The sequence below is a fragment of the Chamaea fasciata genome, unplaced genomic scaffold, assembly GCF_029207755.1.
Source record: "Chamaea fasciata isolate MVZ Bird 193981 ecotype frontalis unplaced genomic scaffold, bChaFas1.0.hap1 SCAF_345, whole genome shotgun sequence".
NCBI lineage: Eukaryota > Metazoa > Chordata > Aves > Passeriformes > Sylviidae > Chamaea > Chamaea fasciata.
In genome coordinates, this window is record NW_027094430.1 from 3,148 (window position 1) to 19,525 (window position 16,378).

Genomic DNA, 16,378 nt, shown 5'->3' on the forward strand with positions numbered 1-16,378 from the left:
CCTGCCTCCACCATGGGTCCCAACCCTCTGCAGCCCATTGACTTCCCATTCCTTTCTCCAGCCCTCCCCTGCCATAGCAAACATCCATCCTTTTCTCATCTCTTTTCTTTGTGAGATGTTTTGCACTTGGCTGAAATTTTTGCAGCATGACTTTTCAGGATCAAGAGATTGTGGGTGATGATTTGCTGGAAACCTTATTATCCACAAATAAAAAGGAAGCTTTTTTTTTTTTTTTTTTTTTTTTAATAAGGGACTAGTTATTTTAATTGCCCTACATAGTGGACCATTTAAAGAAAGCACTGAGTGCTCCAATTTGAATATAATGTTTTTGTTAACATTTCCCTGCTAGGGTGTTGCAATCTCTAGCCCTTTTTAAAAATCCTGATCAAACTTTACCTCTGGTGAATAGGACATTCCCATTAAACCCATTTATGTTGTTTAATTTATATAGGGGTCAAATCCTGCCTCTATTTTGTTATTCTGCCTGAAGATTTTTATTCTGCAGGGAGTTTCATTGGTTCCAACTAATGAGAAGAAGAAAACAACCAGCTCAAGTTGATGATACCATAAATGCTTGGAATGAAAATTAAACATTATTATTAGCAACTTTCAGCAGGGTTTAAAGTGTTGAAACTTAACCTTGTCATGTGGATCCCTACCACTTAACTTTAATGAGTAACCAGTAGTAGGAGAGTTTCCTATATCGTGTGTGCAGTAGCTCCTGAAGAGAGATATGACATATTATCTAGATTGGTTTATAGAAGCAGCTATCCTATCACTGCCATAAAGAGGGAAGCTAGAAATTTAAGCCATTATCTCCTAAAAGGTTCACTATAAAACCATGGTTCTAAAATTTCTTTTATAGTGTAAAGATCATGTACTGGAAGAAAAACTCTTACACACTTCAAAAAGAAATGATGGCCTAAGTGATAGACATGGGGGGTAAGTAAATCCAACAAGCTGCCTTTATAACTCAGTCAAAATGGTTATCATAATTATTCTATCCTCTTTATGTTAGATCCTGATAGCAAACCTTGTTTTCATTTTTTTTCTTCTTCTTTAAAATGTTTCACAGAGCATTTGGAGCAGAATGGAGAAATAGCTGAAAACTTAGAGATGAGTGTTTTGGAACATTTTGCAGAGCACACTGTCTGGGGGCCATAAACACGCGATTCAGTTGTAACCTAAAATATCTTACTGAAGTTGTTCTTTCCATTCACTGTCTCTTTCCCATATTTAAATCAATACAGATAAGGATACCTCTCCATTTCCAGAGTGAATCTGTACACTTGAGTAGCGTAACAGTGGAGGCAGTTTCCTGCTGAAACAAATGGGCTTCAGAAAGTAATAAACATTTTATTGCTTATTTTTGCTCAACTGACAAGGAATTACTGACTTTATTTTCAAAAGAGGAGAGCATTTGAAATGCTGATGACAATTTTGGAAGACAGATGTTGCTTTAGATCCTGAGTAATATTGATTTGGATCTTGTTCTGTTACAAAACAAACAGGTTTTCTTTCATTAATATGGTATGTGATAATATTTTTGCACATTGCTTTTGGTTGAGGAGCTTTATTAAAGGCATTTTGGATTCATGCACCACATTAGCCAGGAATAATAATTTTCACTGTGTAACCTTACCTTCTCTTGCATAATTATTTGTTGCCCACTGAAGCGGCACATTCTCTTCCTAAAGCTCATCTTTGGAAGCAAACAATGTGCTTTTTAAAAGGGAAAAAAACTACAGTAAAACACATACTGTGGAGATGCTCCACAACAATGAAGACACTAAGCATTTAATTTCACTTAAGACATCCCAACCGTCTGCTTTAGAAAGCTGGAGCTGCTAAACGGAGAAGCTGTGGGAGAGAAAGGAAAGAAAACCAGTGGCCCTAAATCTATCTGTATTTGACACCGTCCTTAGCGCTGCGATGTTGCTGGGTGAGCTCTTGCAACCGAGTGCGGGCACCGAAAGCATCTTCCGCATCCTCCGCACCGGCCGGCCCCCGGCGGCGCCCCGATCCGTCGGAGTGCGTTCCGGGGGCGGCCTCGGGGGCCCGGGGGGCTGCCGAGGGCCGGGACCGTCAGTAGCTCGGTGCCCTCAGCAGGTGGCAGTGGCGTCCCGCGGCGGGCCGGGTGCGCGGACCCCTCGGCTCCCGCCCCGCGGGGCTGCGCGGCGCCGAGCGGCCGCAGCGGGGTCCGGGGAGCGGCGTGGCGGCCGGAGAGCAGGACACGTCCTTCTTCCCCGCTCACCCCCGCGGGCAGCGTAGGCATCGTAATAAATGTGAAGTAATTCCTCAGAGGAATTTCAAAGAAAAATTGATGGAATCAAAACCAATAAAACCCAACCCAACCCAAACTAAAAAAACCCAAACCCCCCCAAAATAACTTTTTTTTCTTCTTTCTTTTTTTAATTGTGGGAAAACTCCACAACCCCCACAAAACAAATCAAGAGTATGGCTCCGCTATCCATTCAGTCCTTTCATCATCATGCCTGTGCCTGGATTTATGTGTAAATGATGGTAAAAGCACCTTTGTAAAAGGCAGGGGTTTTTGTTAAATTTGGTCAGCATGAATTTAATGCTGCTATGGTTAAACACTTTTGTGGCTGCTTACACAATGATTTAGCAACATTGCTAGTCTTCAGCTACTATCTGAAGAGAGAGGATGTGTAAAGAAATATCCATGTAAAAGTATGTTGAAACAATTATATTCAATTACATTTCAGACAGGGAGATCCTTCTTTATTTTTGAAGTTCCAAAATATTAATCATATGAACGTGTTGAGTTTATAAAAACACAATGAAAGTGTCTGTGTTTGTTTTCAATTTCTTTTTGATGTATTTCATACGGTTTTGCAATATCATTTTGTATGGTATCTTAAGTGTTTTAAAGTAGTCTTAAGTTAAACTCTTTTCTTTTCTTTTCTTTTCTTTTCTTTTCTTTTCTTTTCTTTTCTTTTCTTTTCTTTTCTTTTCTTTTCTTTTCTTTTCTTTTCTTTTCTTTTCTTTTCTTTTCTTTTCTTTTTTCTTTTCTTTTCTTTTCTTTCTCTTCTTCTCTTCTCTTCTCTTCTCTTCTCTTCTCTTCTCTTCTCTTCTCTTCTCTTCTCTTTCTCTTCCTCTTCTCTTCTCTTCTCTTCTCTTCTCTTCTCTTCTCTTCTCTTCTCTTCTCTTCTCTTCTCTTCTCTTCTCTTCTCTTCTCTTCTCTTCTCTTCTCTTCTTTTTTTTTTTTAAATAACTACCACTAATTATCACACATTAAAAGGACTAGGGTTTGGAGAAACAATTGCTGAATGGAATTTATTTAAGTAGTACTCCTCTAAATAAGAGGAATTGAGATGCTTATCCAGATTCTGTTCTCCACTGTGTCTGTGCTAACTTCAGTGGAATTACATCAGTAATGAAAACCACTCATTATTTTTGGTTATTTGGGGGATTTTTAAAACACATATGGTTCTCTAGTAAAGAGAGAATAAGGCAAGAGTGTTGGTTTTTTGTAGGTTATATTTATTTGCAAGCACCTGTTTATGAATTTTAAAAATACCTATTTTTATCTATTTGGTGCATTTGCATATACTGTCTGACGGGGGTTTTGCTTATTTTCAGAAGCTGTGGATCCTCTACTCAAAACTGTGGCATTCTGGGGCACTCATCTGCTGGCTAGTAATTTTTGTCAAGTGGGACTCCATTTTTTAAAAGAAATGGTAGTCTTGTGATTTGGAGCCTCAGGCAACTCAGGAAAACATGCATATTTTTATGGGGGAAAGAACAAATTTTCTTTATTGATAGGCATTTCAGGAGCCTATCCCTGGAATCCGCAGAGGCATATTGATTGACAGTTCCTGTTCACCTGCTCACTGATGACGATTCATATCAAGACAGAAGAGGAAGTAAGCAGGAAGCAGAGAAAGGAAGGAGGCACAGTTTTGGTAGTTCTGTGTATCCCTCTGGGGTTCTGTGCATTCCATCAGAGAGGACCTGCTGATGGTTTCCATGGCTGCACTGCTGTGTTTGCCTTCTGCAGCATTCAATAACACCTAACTTTCTTGTGTTGTTCTAATTGCTTCCCACTGGAGAATATTTCCAGGCTTTTGCTTTTTAAAAGTCAGGTTCTATCCCTGGCTTTAAGTCTTCTCAAACTGATTACTGCAATGTTTTTTCATTAAAATGCATGATCTGATGAAAGAAGCTGGTACAAAGGCAGCAGAGTAGCAGAAGTGTGACTGGTATTTGGCTCTGGAAATGCAAATTCCTGCACATTTTCTGTGTTACACTTTCCAGCTGTCAAACTATTGCACTAGGTCAGATGTTTGCAATTACTTAAAATGAAATCTGCAGCTTAAAGATTTCTTGACAAACATGAAACTGCAGGTAAACAAACCTAATTTATGAATTTAATATTTGCATGCACTCCTTCTGCCAGAATAATTTAAGGAAGACTAAGCATTTATATTTATTGTTACTTTAAATGCAGCCTTACCTTACAAACTCTTACCACTAGCATATATGAAATAGGTTCCTCCAAGATTTTCTCTTTCAATTGTCTGTGTAACTGTGGGTACATATATTACTTCGTCCAATCATCAGAATCTACTTCTGCTTTGGGAGTAATATTTAAAAGAAGAGAAAAGGTCTGGAAGACTTTGTCTCCCTAAGGATCATGGATTTAGTGATTCCTAATGTGATTATTTCAGGATCTTGTCATAGAGCTCTGACAAAATGCTTACTAACAAATCTATTATTATTTTACATAAAACAAATATTCCCATATCGTTCCTGTGATTGCTACAAGTTGTAGCTGTACTGCACTGCAACAACTTTAAATTTATTTTATTCTGGATTTAAATTCTGAGAAGTTCTATGACTGTATTTACAAGTGGTATAAGGGTAGTGAATAGCACTTGTTGGGTTGTTTTGGGTTTTTTTTTTTCTAATTTAAATAGAGAATTTCGTGGCATTTATTGATCCCTAAGTTGTCCTTATTTTCTGCAGAAAAGAAGCTCCAAAATCTTCCAGTTCCTTCCCCTAACTTTGCCCAGCGTTTCAGAGGGCAGAAACTCTTTCTAAGGAGACAGAAAGGCAAAGATACTCTCAGGATGTATTTGGAAAGGAGCTTAACTATGAGCGTCCCACCAAGTTCCCTCATTTTCAGTGGGTGTGTTACTAAAAGGGTTCAGCATTTGCCATGTTGCCATTTAGCACATTTCTGTCCATTTTACTCCAGACAGCTTTGTCTGAGTAATTTTGAAATTTGTTACCCACTTCAGGCATTTTGTTCCCTCTTAGAGGCATGCAGAATGGGGCTTGACTAAATATTCTTTCTATGACATGAGAGCATCAGGTTTGTAGCAGGATTACTAGAGGGATTTGCCTGAAGGAAACCTTTCTCTGCAGGATATTTAAAAACAATTTAGGATGGAGGGTTTGAAAAATAAACAAGTGAAAGGTTAATACTAATATTAAATAATTTTTCTAGAGGGGGCTGTGAGTCTTCTGCATTTTTTATCAGAGAAGCATGTGTCTGAGCTAGTAATTCAGTAATTCAGCATGCTGAGGAGTATTCGGGATTTTTATTTCAGCTTTGTTGAAAATTCTGCATTTTAAGTACTCTAGTTAATTGCTCAATTGGAAATTATGCAGGCAATATGGTGCATTGCAGGAGAGAACCCCAAAATGCACAGCTCACCTTTTCTAAGCTAGTGGGGAACAGGACCTAAAAGACACTCAGATCTTGGCCAGAATTGTGTTAGGGCCTCAACTTTAAAGTACTTGTATGGAATGAGTCAAGAACAAGAATTAATTGAGGGTTTAGAGGAAGGTAAGATCTTACAAGAAAGCATCAAAATTAAGATTGTTTTCTAATTTAACTACTCCTGATTTATTTTGGATGCCTTGTGTATGAAGGACAGTATAAACAATCCACTGGTTTGCTAGGAGCTCAACGTTTTCTTATCAGCACTGCCAGCAGTCTCCCTGAGCAGAGTGGAGAAATTACACAGCATGTCCACGCCTCATTTTCCCAACTGTAAAATTGGAGTAATAATTTGTTATTTAAGATAATGTTAAATGAGATCCCCATCAAATTTTGGCAGTTTGATGCTGTCATCCTTAAGGTGATTCAGCAGCCTATGATTATACACATATACTCTTCCTCCCTATTCAGAAACAGCAGTTTGCTTATCTCTTCAGTCATCTACCACAGATGGAGAGGACTGTGCTCACAGCCAGGATAATTCTGACATGAGAGGATGTTAGTGAGATGTTTTTTATATTTGTCATTGTGTAAAATGCATTGATTTTAATATATAACTGAGAGTAAAAACATTATTACCAGAAGGTAAATCAATTATATGTTCTTCTAATAAGAAATATGCATTTCTAATGGAACATTTTGTATTATGTGGTATATTGCTCTACAGTACTAACAAACATGTTATTAAACACAACCAATCAAAATCCAACTCAGTCACCCTGTAGATAATTTTAAAATGCCCTAAAAATTTTAATTATGTATCTGTTGAGCACCAATTAAAAAAAAAAAACACCAACCTCAACAATAAACAACCCTGAGTTTGATTTATTGACTAGTTCAATATAATATCTGAAAGACTGCAAGCACGTTGTTGATATTTGAGCAAACCAACATTCTTTTACCACTTTGTTCTTTGTGTCTTTTCACAACACTCACATGACACAATGGCTTAAGCTGCCTGGCTTGAGCGGTAGGAGGCATGGGAATTTGCTAGATTCACTGTTTTGGGGAGGAAGGATAGAATCCCAAGTACATTTCTAAGGGACTATGAAGGAATGCAGTAGATTATGCCTGTGGGCCCAGTGTCAGGCTCATGGGTTATGGTGAACTGGCCCTCTTTGTTTACTCTTCCCACTGATGCTCAAACACTTCCTTCCGCTTTGGTCACTCAAAGTTATATATTAAATACCTTTTCCAATGAACAACAAGGGAATATTAACTTCCAGCTTGTCAGTAGGAACTATTGTGTTGTGCAGCACTTCTGACCATTTTACCATCTGGGAATAAGGACCTGAGGACTTGTTTCTGGCCATAGTTCATTGGCAGGTTACTGGAATACAAGGCTGCTATTATTAGTATTGTGGAGAAATTACTGAGCAATTGCCTTTTGTTCCAAACCACAAACCACACAGTATGGATAGTGTAACATAAAGCACATAGTGCCTATGCCTTAAAATATCTCTTTTCCATGTTTATTTTTCCAGTGCCTTGGTATTCGTTATTAAGTCAGTAGGTTACATTGTGAGAGACAGGTGAATTTATAGTTTTCTGAGCACCAAAGATATTAATCCAGTGGAATTCTTCATCTTTTCCTCCCTGGAGATCTACTTCTAAATGCAGTCTTTGTAATTGCCTGTACTGTAATTTGTTTGTATTTCTCTGGTAGAACTGCATAGTATTAAAAATCAACACGGAATGAGTTGTATTTGTATGCTCTCCCCACATTTGCTCCAGTCAGGACTGGATGTCAAGCCACCAAGTACCAGAATTCAACTACACAACTACAGTTACAGCATGTGGGAAATCTTTCCAATGCCTGAGTGCTACTATTACAATATAGCAGGAAGTTTTACAATGAAAACAGCAAGTTTTGTAAAAATTCATAATGGATTCTCCTGATAGTTTTCACTACAGTACTTCAAACTTCTTTTAAAGTAGAATTTATTTCCACTGCTAAAAATTAAAAAAACAAACCCAAAACCAACCAAACAAACAAAAAACCCCACAAAAAAACAAACCAAAAAACCCAACAACCTCCCTGCAAAAATTCAAACAAACATACCCAACAAAAACACAAGAAAAAAAGTAGGCATTTCACTTACGATGTAGTTTTTTATTATGTTCTATAAAGGTTGCTTAAATTATTGCTAAAAGAGCTTATGTGCATCTGTTAGTATACATAAATACTGTCAGAACTTTGTTTACTTAGCCAGTTTATTGGAAAAATAGGAAAGGGAAAAAATCTGCCTATACTTTATAATAAGCAGAAACCAAGAAAAACATTGAGATTATCTCATTTTTTTAATATATGGTTGGTTTTATATAACGCATTTTTAATTGTTTTGTTTTCTTACTGGTAAGCTGATACTCAGCCAGTGGATCGCCTATTCTGGGGACGAAACCAAGAAGAATCACATTACAAACTAGCATGTAGAAGTCCTGATTTATCCCACCTGCCAGTTCTTACAGATTTTCAACAAGTCCTGTGGATCTGATTAATGTCTGACGACAGAAGGGCGCAGAGGTTTGCAAAGCCATGGTTTGCTTTTGGAAAACCTGCAATGGGTTCTGACGTGCTCAGCACATTGGCAACTTCCATTTTTCCTGATCAGGAGCTTCATTTAGGCATGCAGACTTGCTTGAGACATTCCCTTTCCTGTAATAAATGTCCTACTGGTAGCCTTGTCTGTCATTTGTCACTTCCAAAAGCCCTGCCAGTTATCCTGCCTGGGCATGTCATCCCCTCCCTTTGCCCATGCTCTGTGAATGTGAACAGCTGCCACAGCAAGAGGGATATCTTGGGCTATCACTGTTTTAAAAGCTGGAGAATGTGCAAGTTTGTTTCTCAGTTTTAATGCTGCACACAAGACTACCCATTGCTGGCAGTAGATGCAGGTCTACTGAGGGTGAAACCACAACATCAAGCAGAGCATCAACACCCTCTTTGTGTCATATTGTTGGCCATGCTCTGTGTTGACCTGTGCTGACTCAGAAGTGCTTCCACAGAAGCACCCCTGAAAAGGTTTAGGATGAGGACATCAAGTGCATTCCTAACTGCAGTAATCATGATGGTAAAAAAAATTAAAACTGCTCAGAGCTGCTCTGCCACCAACACTATTTTATTCCTCTTCTTGGCTGTCACATAGGAGAGAAAAGGTGGCAGGTCATGCCAGCAATTGAGTAGGAAGCTTTTCATCTTCTTTCCTTCTGGCTGGCATCAGAACTTTTTTGGGCAGTACTAGGTGCATGAAATCAGCTGAAGCCAACCAAAAAACAAGATCAGACTTCGTGACAGTTTGGACCATAACTTGCCATTACTGTCACCAAGGGTTCAGGGGATCTGGATCTCTTTGGGAAATCTGAAAATTTGGAAATTTGTTCCTGACAAATCTACTTTGCCACCTCTGAAAAACATAACCTTGCCTTCCCAAAGCCTAAGATCTTTGTTTACTTTGCCTTCATTTTAGAATAACATCCTCAAATTTCACCTATTTCTGCTTCCTTTTCTCTTCTTGGCAGAGAACCATGAGCGACCACTCTGAGACAGTTAAGACTCGCTTTGCACAAGCGAATGACCACTGCATGGTTTGCAGGAAATTTTGAAAGGTAAAAGCAAGATTTGAACTTTTCTCAGGTTTCAAAGGGTTAATTTTCTCCAGAAGAGCATCTCCATCTCCTTGGCAGGGTTGACAAGAGTTGTTTGAAGAAAATACTTAGACAATGTAATTCTTTTGTTTCAGTTCTACTCTTAAGAATTGCTAATGGAGCCACCAGAGAGAAGTGTCTCTGAATTTCAAGCTGACACCCAAAAGCTGCTTGTCTTAAAACTTTCGTGTCTGTTCACATTTCAAGGGTAGACATCAGAGAGTTATTAGAGGCCATTTTATCTGTAACTCGGGTAGTGTCTGCTTTGTAACTTAAAGCAAAACTAGAACTATATGAAGAATGAAAATCCTTCAAAACCATAGAATTTTCTAGAGACATTTTGATCCCAGTTCTGGAAAACTTGAATAGTAAGCTGTTCAGCAAAAAGAAAAATACATAGTTTCAGATGGATCAATTCTTTCCAATTTAGATTTTTCACACATCTTGCATATATCTATATGAAACACAAAAAACCAAATTAAAAAGCCATTGCAAGAAAAAACCCCATAAGACTTTCATTCAAAGATGTCAAAATGACCTATTTTGATGTTGCCAGAGCCTTTCAACCTGTTTTTTCCTCACATAAATTAAATATAAGTAAAAAAGACAAGAATCTACAAAGCATTTGAAGAGAGCTGCACTATTTTAAGAGAAACATGTTCTCCTAATGGTTTAATTATCAACTGTAATCAGAATAGAAGGGTTTGTTTTTGTAAAAAATAAAATTAAAAAATGAAACTCTTAGGTAATTACAATATACAGCAGCACTCAGCTAACTGGCAGAGAGTGTATAATGGCATCTACTTCAGAATTTAGTTCTCAAACAGTCGCTTATGTTATCCATCAGTCACTGATTTCCCACATACAAAATATAAATTTTCTTGACATTCTTCAGCTCTGGCAGGTAGCAAAAAAAAATCTGAATTTTGAAAGGAATTTTTTAATACAGAAAATTTTCTACTGCTGAGATTAGATACTTCACTATGCTTTTTAAAGTTTATTTTTAGTTGATTTTACCAGAATTTTGCATTTTTTATAGCAGCATGTGTAGCTTATTCCACAGAATTTGATGGAACTGTGACAGTTGCCTGCATATTTGACGAACAGGGATTTTACTAAATGAAGGATGTCAATGCAGTTGCTCTAACAGATAATTATGCTTCATGAACACTGGATTCCAATTAGAAAAGAACAAGTCCCTGGCAATAGCCGCCTCCTTATACAGTCAATTAAAAAGACAACTAATTGGCAAATGTGGTGTCATACTCTATTAAATACGTAATCTTCTTTATCTTATAAGCCCTGTTATCATACCCAATTTGCAAATTTGATTTAGAGATGTAAAGGACATGAAGATCATTGGACCCACTTGACCAGTTCTGGAAAACTTGCTTATTGTGAAAGTAAAGAACCGAAAAATACGTCTGTTTTTCCACACCTTGAAACATCTTGAATATATGACACCTCACTGATGTAACTGACAGCAGCATAATGAGTAAACAGCAGATCAGGATATTGTAATTATGGGGTTTTCATTCCATCAAAACATATCTTAATGATTAATCTTATTATGCAGCCTTTTTTACATATATTAAGTCTCTTTCAATGAAAAACACAATGATAAAATACACCAGCGCTCTACATTCAAATTCTAGAAACTATTGTTAATAAGGACAGACAGATGTTAATATCGTATTAATATAATTTCTCCACAGAGTAAAAATGTTCTTCTCATTGAACCCTGGTTTATCCCATACAGTTAAACTAATGAAAAAGAGGTTCAACATTGAACAAAATATTTCTGGGGAAAATATAGTAATCTATTGAAAGGTTAATAAAAAGCAGAAAAACACTTAAACACTTTTTTGCCAGTTCCAGTGGGGTTTTAATGGTACTAAAGGGCATAGAAGAAATATCAGCATAGTTTCTTCTACATCATGAGTCATCTTTCATGACTATTAAATAAAAAAAAGCATGTTCACTGTCACATAGGTGTGATATCCAAATAAGACTAATTTACAATTAGAAGAATACTCCCTTAAAAATGTTCTGAGATCATCTCCAAGTAAGGCCTAAATATAAAAAAAACTTTATCTAATTTCTCTACATGAAAATACAAGCTATGGAATAGCAAGTTAAGATGAAGGAAACATAGTGATTTGTTTCATAGGATTCCCAGTTAATCTTCCTGCCTATAAATATTAATTTCAAGTGTTTTATCATACTTATTGATCTTTCTTTTCTGCAGAAACGACGGTAATCTTTTTTGTGTCTGGTGCCAAATTTATTTTAAAAAGCAATATAACTTTCTGTTGGTAATTCCCATCCAAATCCCTGCCGATGTTAAATCTGGCACCAGTTCTCCACAGCTGTTTAGCACTAAACAACTACTAAATTTTGAAAATATTTAAATAATAGTGAAAGATGTGTTTATTAACTGTGATGCTACTTCTACTTTCTAAATATTATCCATGTCTTTCTGCAAACACACGAAGGGACTTGCTGGTGACCAACCCTTCCACCCTCTATCAGAAAAGCACTACTGCCATCCACAAAGGATGGGAGGTTGTGGGCAGGGCTGTGGGCAGAGTTCCCTGCCTTCACCACCTCTGAGTTTGTGGAAAGTGTAGGCACTACTTATTTTCAAGCCCAGAAGAAAGGACAGCATTTACAGATGCTCCCATCCTCCTCCTTTAATCTCCCTTCCTCTCATTTTCTCCCATTTCCATATTTAGAAAGAAGGCATCTCATTTCTGAGGAGCCTGGTGAACCAGGAGTGGCAGAATACTTGGATATACTCCCTGCTTTGCTTGGGACAGGGAAATGCAGTGGTGAGGGCTCCTTCATTTAGATCCTGACTGCCAGCCACACCATGCTGGAGGTGGGGGAGGACCTGGCTTGGGACCTGGATTTGCATTACGAGCTGACAGCTGTGTTTTCCCTTTCTGCAGAAGGAAAGAGAAAGGAAAAAGGTGTTGTGTCATCTGAGAGAGCCTCTCTGTCATCTCCAGCTGGGAACAGTGTCCTTTGCCTGCTGCCAGTGTGCTTCAAACCAGCACTAGAGACAAAGATTGCCAGAGAGGTAATTTATTGGCAGCATGTCCTCAATCGGGCCTTCAGTGAAATACCTCTGAGAGCCAAGTTGCCTAAATTCCTCTGTCTGCATGGACTGTTCCTGCTCTTTCCAGAACTGATGCTGTCACGGGAGGCGGACCTGGGAAGCATCCTGAGCCTCTCAGGTCTTTATGCTGAGAACGGCAATGACTTAATAAAGAGGTACATATGGATGCATGAGTGGAAAGGGGTGAGGAGCACCAGGGAGAGAATGTGCCTGTCTGTGCATGACCTGCCATCACCTTGCGGATGTTCTGCGGCCTCCATGAATCACTGAGCTTGGGAAGGCTGCTCCTCTGCAGCTCCTGCTTAGAGGTTTGATGCTAGTCCCTGAGCATGCTAGGGAATAAACTACCCATCTGATAACAGTGGCATCTAACAGGTGCCTTGCCTGGGGATAGCATCTATCTACAAAAGGAGGTGAATAAAAGAAAAATGTCCGTTTGTGATGTACCACTCGACTTTTTAAACCATTGAACAATAATCGGCAGTGATTCAAAGGTTGGTTTTGACAGTTTTCTAGAATTATGCAATGCTTTTCACATCTCATATATATATATAGTACATACATTAGTATGATACACATGATACATTGTAATTTAGTGTATGTACACATTATTATATACATAACACATGCACACACACATTATCATTCTTGTTAAAAATATGTACAGCCTTTTTATTTATAAAGAATGGAGAGTATAATCTAGGGTCAGACCCTGAAAAACCCACATGCCAAGGGAATGCCACATAATCCACCCTCCCTGTTCTATGGCAGGCGGCTTTGAGGGACTACCAGAGGACCCTTATGACAGTGAATAAAACCAACTGTGCAAATTGTGAGTTTTCTTCCTAGGGGGAGCTCAATTTTGGTTTTTAATTGCTTACTTGAAGCACTGGGTCTTCAACACACCACATTTCTTGGGTTGTTGTTCCAATTTCTTTTGCTCCCTACTCTGCATTGCAAATCTTTTGTTTAGAACAGGTAGTGAGGGCTACAGACAGCCCCTGTGGACGTCAAGCCAGTGAGCTGGTAGCAGTCAAAGGCATTGTCTTCTCCAGAAATAGCAGCCAGGTTAGAACTGACTTTTCCTCAAAGCTTTTCATGCTTCCCTTGAATTGGTTCCAGATGCCAGGCTAGCTCCAAATCAGGATGCAGAGACTTCCAGCTGGAAAAACAGCAGAAGAGGACACCCTCATATCCTCACATTACCAGTCAACCCTTTTTTTCATTTTTCTATTGATAAGCCACCCCCAGCTGGGTGTATCTTCTACCAGATAGAAGCCTGTGTGACTGTCTGTGGCATTGTCCTGCCCTTGCTGCAGGGACAAGACTCCTACATTTTCATTTCTTATGAAAAAAAAAAAAAATGTGTGCTCGATTTGTATTTTTCTTTTCAGCCAAGAAAGCATCTGGAATACTTTTTCCTATCTGCAATTTTTCATTTAAACCCTTTATTTTAATGGATGCTTAGAAAATATCAAACGTCAGTTTGTTTAATCAATCAATGCATTTTACTGTTTCCTCTGGATTTTAAACATCTCTTTTTTAAAGCTTATTTGTGCAAAGTAAATTTTCAGGTTTTTATATCATGAACGAATAGCTTCAGTTATTGATGACTGAAGACTGTGGTTGTCTTCATTAATGCTGATTAAGCCGTTACTTCATAGACTATTTGAATACTTTTAGAACAAAGAAGTGCTCAATATAGGAATTCTTCATCCTCCTGAACTGAACAGCAATATGCAATCTGTTTCAAGGGGTGAGATACCATCCAGAGTGGCAAAAGAGTACAATGTTCTGGTCCTAAGATATAAGAATATATTTCATAATAAAATCCTTGAAGTTTATGATTACTTAAATCATATTCTGGCGACTTCTTATATTTAAGTAAACTTTTACTTAAAATAGGGAATTACACTAAGGGATAGATTAATATATTTTTTGAGGGGGATGTGTTCCATCTGCAAAGAAATTACAGCTAGTGCTTGCCAGAGTTTCCCTCCAGCTCCCATGGCAGCAAAAATGTCAGCTATCCAAAAGGTGCCTGCATCAGTAGAAGAGGGAAACATTGCAGGATCCATGAGACACAGAGTTCTGTAGCAGGATGACTGCAGTAAATTGAGGAATCGAACCTTGCATTATTTACTGGGTACAGCATGATATAGAAGACTTTTTTCCCTTCTTAGCTTTATTTTCCTTTTCTTTCCCCACTGTACCTTCAAGGCATTTAGAAATAACTTAGTGGTGGGATTTTTTAATGTTTTTTGCTTATACAAAATATATCTTTATAGCTTTTCTACTGAAACCAATAACATGATCTAAGTGGTTTCAAAATAAACCTACAATGTCTGTTCTGAAGAAAAAAGATTTACCTAAGGAAATTTGTTGGTGAGTCTTTAAAGTGTCCTCTGGATATTATTACTATGCAACCTCTAGTAATTTGCTGTAAGGGTATCAGATGTTTCCCCTCTTCTGTGTTTGAGGTGGTTATCAGACTTCAGACTGATAACTAAATTAAGAAGACTTAAGTATTTTTAATAATTTTTGGGTGAAAATTATTTGAGTGTAACTCAAAGAAGAGAGGCTAATTGAAGCCTTTTAATATATCAATAAGTGCTGTTAAAAAAAAAAGAAAATTATAGGACAGTTCTTTTAGAAGTCATGAAGATGAGATCACAATCCTCAAAGTATATTCAAGTGTTTTCACCAAAATATTCTGCTGTTGGTTAAAATATGTATTTAAAGCGAAAGCTGTGCTGCCACAATTGCTTGCTTGTTTTCCATTAAGAAACTCTCCACAGATTGAATTGATAGAAGCTGATGTGCATTTCTTCTGCCAGGGTTGTGTCTGAGTAATGTATTAAATTTAGAGTGTTTTTCCTGACCTAGGTGATACTATAGGTCTTTTCACGGCATGTAATCACAGATGAACTTGGCTGACCATTTCACCCTGACATTTTGAAACAGAAATATGTGTTTGGAAATTTTGCTGCCACTACAAAAACCTGAAGTAGGCAATCATCCCTCTTGAGATGAAGAATAGGGTTGTGATATCTATTTCTGAAACCTCTTTAGGAGCTAAGTGTTGGGTTGTTGCTAAACACGTAATACTTGTATTGCACCCAGATCATCAAGTACAATAAATAATCATAAATCCTATTTATTATTGAGCTTTGCCATTTCTCCTTATACCTGTATACAGATACAGGTATACAGATACCTGTATATAGATACACTGTTTTCAGTAACTCTGAAAATTGCTCTGAAAGACAATTTGGTACTTACAAGAGTACAAATATGAGCTGACATTAATCTGGCCTCACAGCATAAAGAAATTTAAACTATACCAAAATATCAGCAACTTAAGAACTTGATTTTTCCCAAAAGTAAGAGTGAACTATCCAAACTACTTATTTAAAAAAGAGTTAAAACCAGTCTTATTTTTTTTTTCTTTTAATTTTGGGAAGGAACTTACTTTATGTATTTTTCAACAAAATTTTTAATATTTCTCTTTCATCTTTGACTGTAACTCTCCTTTCTCCTGCCTTGCTCTTCAAACCCACATCATCCTGTCCTTCTTTCATCTACTTTTGAGTACTATCATCTGACAGGAAAAAGTCCAGTAAAGATCATGACAGAGACACATCAATGCAATCTTTGCAAATGATGCAAATTAAATCATTGTCTTGGTGCTTAAGGTTGCACTGTCAGAACCTCTTGGGTTCTTCAACACCATTTGCAGAGTTGGCAGTGAATGGTGGTTTTCAGACATTGTGGGCAATTACAGGGAAGGGACCTCAGCTCTGTCAAGGCCGGTAGTTTCTGCTGTTCAGCCCATGTACATCTGTGTGCTAGGCACCAAC

The 16,378-nt window shown here is 37.8% G+C and overlaps 1 long non-coding RNA gene across 1 annotated transcript; it reads left to right on the forward strand.

The window, feature by feature from the left end:
* Positions 1-715: 715 nt before the first annotated feature.
* On the forward strand, positions 716-15,643 carry LOC136305279 (uncharacterized). The gene is made up of 4 exons (XR_010725217.1): positions 716-942; positions 9,272-9,358; positions 12,349-12,479; positions 12,586-15,643. It is a non-coding gene; the product is annotated as an uncharacterized lncRNA (long non-coding RNA).
* The last annotated feature ends 735 nt before the right edge of the window (positions 15,644-16,378 follow it).